This window comes from Phodopus roborovskii, unplaced genomic scaffold, assembly GCF_943737965.1.
Source record: "Phodopus roborovskii unplaced genomic scaffold, PHOROB, whole genome shotgun sequence".
NCBI classification, from domain to species: Eukaryota; Metazoa; Chordata; class Mammalia; order Rodentia; family Cricetidae; genus Phodopus; species Phodopus roborovskii.
The window spans coordinates 19,959,557-19,966,061 of record NW_026126470.1 but is presented as its reverse complement, the minus strand read 5'-3'; the positions used below and the strand labels follow the sequence as shown (position 1 = coordinate 19,966,061).

General features: G+C 37.0%; 1 pseudogene; it reads right to left on the bottom strand.

Annotated features, from left to right (window-relative positions):
- Positions 1–211: 211 nt before the first annotated feature.
- Positions 212–5,185, bottom strand: LOC127227324 (protein-L-histidine N-pros-methyltransferase-like; annotated as a pseudogene).
- Positions 5,186–6,505: the final 1,320 nt, after the last annotated feature.

Here is a 6,505-nt window from a genome sequence, read left to right as displayed (position 1 = left end):
AAATAAATAAAAAATAAAAATATTTTCTATCATAATTGGAGAATGACCTGCACTGTAGCATGACTACGTGTAAAGAGTTGATTTAAAATATACAAACATTTGGGGTTTTGTTTTTCAAAAACACTCCTTACACACAACAAAGAAATAATTAGGATTGTGGCTTTTTAAAGTCTTACCTGATACTGAGGGGGACAGCCTAGAGAGGTCCTCCTCACTGGATGCAGCCCCTCTTCTGGAGGGCAGAATCACAGTATACTGTGAAGACTTTGGCCCCCACATCTTCACACTGGGTGAGGACAAAGATAGCTTCATCCTGAGTCAGTAGTCATTAGACATGTCACCTTCACGCAAGTATGACAACCTAGCAAAAGCATTGATGACAAAGACAATGACAAAGTGTTCTCTTGAACACTTTAGGCAAACTATTCACATTTTCTTTCCAGTTCTGTACCTTGATTTCCAAAACTTCTGATGGTTTCTCTCGCTTGCAACCTATACTTCCCATGTATGTATGAAACGGCAAAACTAAGGCAAGAGTGACCCTTCCTTGGGTGGCCTTCAAGATGCTTTTAATACCTTTTAACGATGTAGGGGCTGACCACAATGATCCAGCAGGTTGAAAGGACTGATGACTTCATTCTGGAACTCTATATTTTGACATTCATTTGGACCAAGCACTCTATATTTCTTCTTCTGGAGCTGCCAAGTCATCATTTCAGAAAGATCAGTGGCATAAAGACTTCCAAGTGAGGGCTCATGACTTTTATGACTTCTCCATCTTCACAGATCTCCTCATAAGCAACAGCATTAGAAATCTGGCCAGCTATTTATCCAACTTTTATAGTTATTTTGTGTCATCTGTTTTTAGGCTGTTTAGGTCTAGAACATCTATCAGTGGGTTGCTAGGAAGAAGCTTGGCAGTTGTGTTTTACCAGATCAGTTTCAGAGACTACATAAAATTAATCCAGATTGGAAAACACATTTTAAATTTTAAATGAAATAATGTATTTAAAAGTCATTGACTTATTTACGATTGCAGTCATTTCTGTTACCTTGTGATAGGACTTGTAAGCAAAGTCAGGTCAATTATTAAGGGATCTTTTATTGTCCTCCATCCACTTTACCTTTTATAGTCTTTTACCCCTCCTCTTACACACAGTTCCTTGTTTCCTGAAGGGATGCATTTGATGGAGACATGCCATTTAGGACTGAGTATTACAAGGTCTCTCACTCCCTACACTTTATTCCACTGTGGGTCTCTGTATTTGTTCCCATGTCCTTCAGAAGGAAGCTTCTCTGATGAAGGCTGAACAAGGCATTTATCTATGAATATAGCAGAGTGTCATTAGGAGACATTGTATTGTTAAGTTCATTGAGCATAATACTAGTATTTGTTTTTTCCCATGGTTCCTGCCCTATCCAATCTCAGGAAATTGGCCACCCAAGCAATGTTGGGGATAGGCTCTATCTCATGGAGCAAGTAGGTCTCAAAGTAATCAGATATTGGTTGGTTACATCCATAAGCTTAGGGCCACAATTACCTTGTGTATTTTGCCAGCAGGACACCATTTTAATCAAAGGGTTTTTAGTTTTGTTAGTGTTTACCCTTTTTCATTTGGTAGCATGCAGAAGAGTTTTTATTTTTAGTACCATGGACCTCTAGTAGTGAATACAGTTCTGTCAAGATCAATGAACTGTGTCCATGTTTTCTTCAGCAATTGGTCCTTACTGGCAGTTGGTGCGGAGGAACCCATAACCTTGTCAATAGTCTGAGTTGTGGGGGTGATTCCAAAGGCAAACAACTTGATTAGATGTAACCCAATCCTAGTTCTAGAAGCTTCCTTTGGTGAGATGAAGAAAATCCAGTTTTGGCGCTATCTCCCCTGCTGTTTGGCAGTTTCACTTAGATCAACCTTACACATGTAAATATGTTACTCAGCTTCCACTGTACTTTCCATACTTCCCCTCAAATGGTCCTTAGCTTTAACAGTCCCTCTCCATATTCCTTTCACTTTCCGTTCTTCTTCCCCTTTCCTCCTCGATCATCCCATTCCAGTCTTTCACCCCCTTCCAATTCTTAACCATCTGTTCTAGAAACATAGAACAGTGGGTGAACTTATTAATTCACAGAGACTGAAAGCGTGCACAGGAACTACAAGGGTCAGTGCCAGATGCGGTCTCAGTGCTGAGAAAAGTGAACACAAACTCCTTCCTGTAACCCAGAATCTATCTACAGCTGATAATCACTAGCAAATGAAAACTTAGTTTTCTCCAGTGGATTCTCACTGGGGCTACAAACCACAATTAAGGTCAGTGGCATCCTCTAAAGTTATTTTAATACTTTGTCAGAGATTTTTTTATTCTCTCTCTCTCTCTCTCTCTCTCTCTCTCTCTATCTCTTCCTCTCTCTCTCTCTCTCTGTTTCTCTCCCCCCTCTCTCCTCACTTATTTGTTACTTTGCTCCTTTGTTCTCTTCCCTTCTCCCTCCATCTCTTATCCCTACCTTCCTCCCTCCTTTCCTTCCTTCCTTCTTTACAGATTTTTTGCATATATTTTGGATTTTGGGTTTGTGTTTTTATAGGATTCCTGTGCGTGCAAAGTTTCTCTGCATCTATATGTGGTTCTCATTATTTTCCTTTGGCTCTTTTTTTCCTCTTTGTCTTATTTCAATTTGTTTGTTTTTGTTTTACCTTATTTTATTTTATTATTATTCTTTTGGTGGCTCTTTGTATTCTAAGTAGAGAGAAAGTGTGTAGATCCCATTAGGAGGGAAAGTCTGCCAGTTCTGGCAGGAGTAGCAACAGGGGAATTGTAATAGCAATATATTATATGAAAAATATTTTCTTTTCTTTCTTTACATAGAAATAATCTTATTTTACCTATCAGTCCCCCCTGTTCTCTCTCTGTCCCAACCTCCCATGCCCCCTACCAATCACCCCTACCCAACCAGCACACATTCCAAAAAGATAGTGAGGCCTTCCATCAGGGATCATCAAAGTCTGTCACATCATCTTGTATCTGGGATGAAATACTATCTCTTCATAAAGAATGGGCTCCCAAATTTCATTAGGGATAAATACTAGTTCCACTGCTATAAGTTTCTTTTCTGTTTATATAACTTCAAGTGTTAGAAGATTTCTAAATGCATATCAAATAGATATATGTCTCTTATAGGAATATACTTAGTTTCCCAAATACTAAATATTAAATATAAATATACTTTACTAAATATTAAATATAAATATACTTTACAATTTTTAAATTTATCCAATACTGACATTTTTATTTTAACATTATTATAGAGATAAATTTATAGTTTCTTTTCTTTATCATATTTTCAACAAGATCTTTTCCTCATCCATTATCTTATAGGCATTCACACAGTAATAAATATGAGATGTTTACTATCAGTAGAACATTAGGAACCAGTAATAAGGCTCTCCCTCTGGTGGTATACTAGTTTAGCTATTACCTTACCTCCACTGAAAATATTCACAAGACCACACAATTCACAGTAGAAAAAGCAAAGCATTTAAGTGTTTATTGTATTGAACCAAAAACAAAACAAAACAAAACAAAAATCCCAAATGATGAGAGAAATGACATCTATTTTTATTCTTCCTTGACAACATGGCAGAAAGCGTATGGAAATTAGCAATTTGTAGTTGATTTTAGCTTTTATTTCCTAATTTTTTTCCTCTGCCCATTTGTGGAGTAGTAATTAAACATTGAAAATTGTCTGGTAAATTTTGTTAATATTAGCAATAACCTCGTTATCAAAATGGTGTTTCCTGAGTTCATTTGTGTTTTATTTTTCAAATTTAATTTTTATACTATCATTAAAACTGAATTTTTGTTTGTGTAATCACTGTTTTCTAATTTTATGTCTATGATAAGACATATGTCTTTTGACTCTAATTAATAGTTTCATTTCTATAATTAATTTTGCTAATCTCTCTGCACTTTATGTCATAATATGATGTGGAGATTGGAGAATACTTTAATTGTTTTCTAATTAGTTAACCTATTATCACAACCCCTCTGATATTTTATGTGATCATTATCATTTGTTTCTTTTCTTGACTGTTTTTACCAATTTTGTCATGGCATTTTGTCATATATAATCTTTCAAGGTTAAAGATGACTTTATTAAATCAAGGTCATGGGTTTGTCACAATCCTGTCCATCTATGGCCCTAGTAGAATGCTCAAGATAATTTCTAAAGAAAAAAAATTATAAAGTTAAAAGAAAGTCATGTGGATGAATTGAGTGAAAGGTGTCTTTTTTTTCTCATTTTACATATCAATCCCAGTTCCCCTCCTTTCCTCCCTCCCTCCCTAAGACCCTCCCTCCCTCCCTCACTCACTCACTCTCTCCCTCCTTCCTGTTATATTTGTCTGATACATGTGACACTTGATCTACACTGTGGGTAAGAGTATGAAATGGATTCACACTGATGAGACCATGAAGGGTCATTATACATTCTAGGTTACCACACATTTGCAATTTCTCTGTGAACTTAAAGAGAGACCAGTTATCATTTAATATGTTCATTTATAGGTACATCCTTTTATTAGAATGTTTTGAGATTATAAATTAATTATAGTATTTCTATCTTTCTCCAAACCTCTAGTATATCCCTATAAAGTCTCCTTGAAATTTATGGCCTCTTTTTTCTCTAATTGTTATTAAAGGCATATATTTATATGTACATATTCCTAAATATAACCTATTCAGTCCGTAAAAACTTGTTGGTATGTATATTTTCAGAGATGATCATTTACTACTGGACAATGAGTTGGTGTCCCATTAGAATTTAGAATTTTGATCAAAGGAAGGAGATGCAAAAATACATTTCACAAAGGGTTGGCTAGTGTTATAATAGTCCTTATGTTAATTGGTATTCTATATTTTACACCTACATTAGGACAGGAGATAGTTTTGCATTTCAAGACAAAGTGCCTCCCAGAGATAGTTGCTTATTCTTCTACAGAAGCTGGGGTGCAGATTACTGGGTTCCTGGATATATATCTCTGATGAAGACAGCTCTTATCCTTGATAAAGCTATTGTTAGAAAAAATAAAATAGCAAAGTGCAGATCTACTCTTCAAAGTACAATACGTATGCTTGTTGGATAATAGCCTTCAGGTCCTTGGAGCTGCTTCACCACGCTGTGTTCTGCCATGCCCCTGCCATAATGGCACTGCTTTGTAGTTGTGTTGTTCTTGTTGCTTTTGCTGTTATGCTGCTGCTGCTGTTGCTGCTACTGCTGCTGCTCTAACATCTGTCACCAGCAGTAACTCACACAATAGCCCTTTGATATCCAGTGACACTCCACAAGCCAGATGGCTGCCTGGATGGGACAACTTGGCCAGGTTGGGCAACCTGGCCTGGGGGCAGGGCAGCCAACCATATCTACAGCAGTGCATTCTACAGGGGCAAGAGTTGAAGCAGTGGATTGGAGAAACCCAGGCTAGAAGAACCACATGAGCCCCCAGTAGAACATCTTTGCAGGATAGCCACAATCTTCATATCTATCTGGTCTGCCAGCAGAATGCCACATCCCTTAGTAACCAGGTGTATTTCCAAGGCCCTTGTCCTGTATCTAAATCCCCAATCCAAGCCTCCACATTCCTGTTCATTAGTGTGGCTACAGCCTCAGTTTTCACCACCACAGACTGGTTCCTCCAACCCAGGACCCACAGTCACATCGACCAGACCCATGAACCAGGGTACCTAGGAATCTCTGAACAGACTGCGATCATACCCCAGTGATTACCGACCCCACACAACAGGTAGATATGGTTCAGAGAACTGTCCCTATTTGGAGACACCATGGAAGACACAGTAGAAAATTTTGTGGATGGTTTCTAACATTTTGAGCACAATGGGCTTTTTTTTTTCTTCATGTTCTTGGACATTTTATATTGCAAATCAAAACATCTAGACTGATTTTATATAGTATAGACAGGACTTGACTCCCAATTATGCACTCACAATTTGAGGTTTAAAGAAACAGTACAGATATTGTTTTTGTTGTTGCTGTTAGAAGCCAATTGATTTAAATATCCTTCTTCTGCCTCACTCCTTGCCCCACCCCATTTTTAATTATGTTATATTTAGGGACAAGGGAATTGTTTGGAATCATTTTTGTCATCATTGCTGATGACTCAGGTTTATTAAAATGGAAAAAAAGCATTATATTCATATTTGTATTTGTATTTTCAAGACTTAAGCTTTTATGTGTAAAAGAGAGAAGGAAAGTATTACTTAGAAACTGGTTTCAGAAATGATGTTTCTTACAGTATGTCCTAGCAACGAGCCAATGTTGTAGGAAGTTTTATGTTTGTTTGTTTGTTTTTTCTGCTTTTTCTATGGTGGACTCTGTGAACTTCTCCATTTACTAATCTGGATGATATCAATTGACTCCAATGCACACAAATGAACATATCTACAACAGGTATTTTTACATTCTGCCTAAAGCCAATTTCTTGTCTTGCAGATA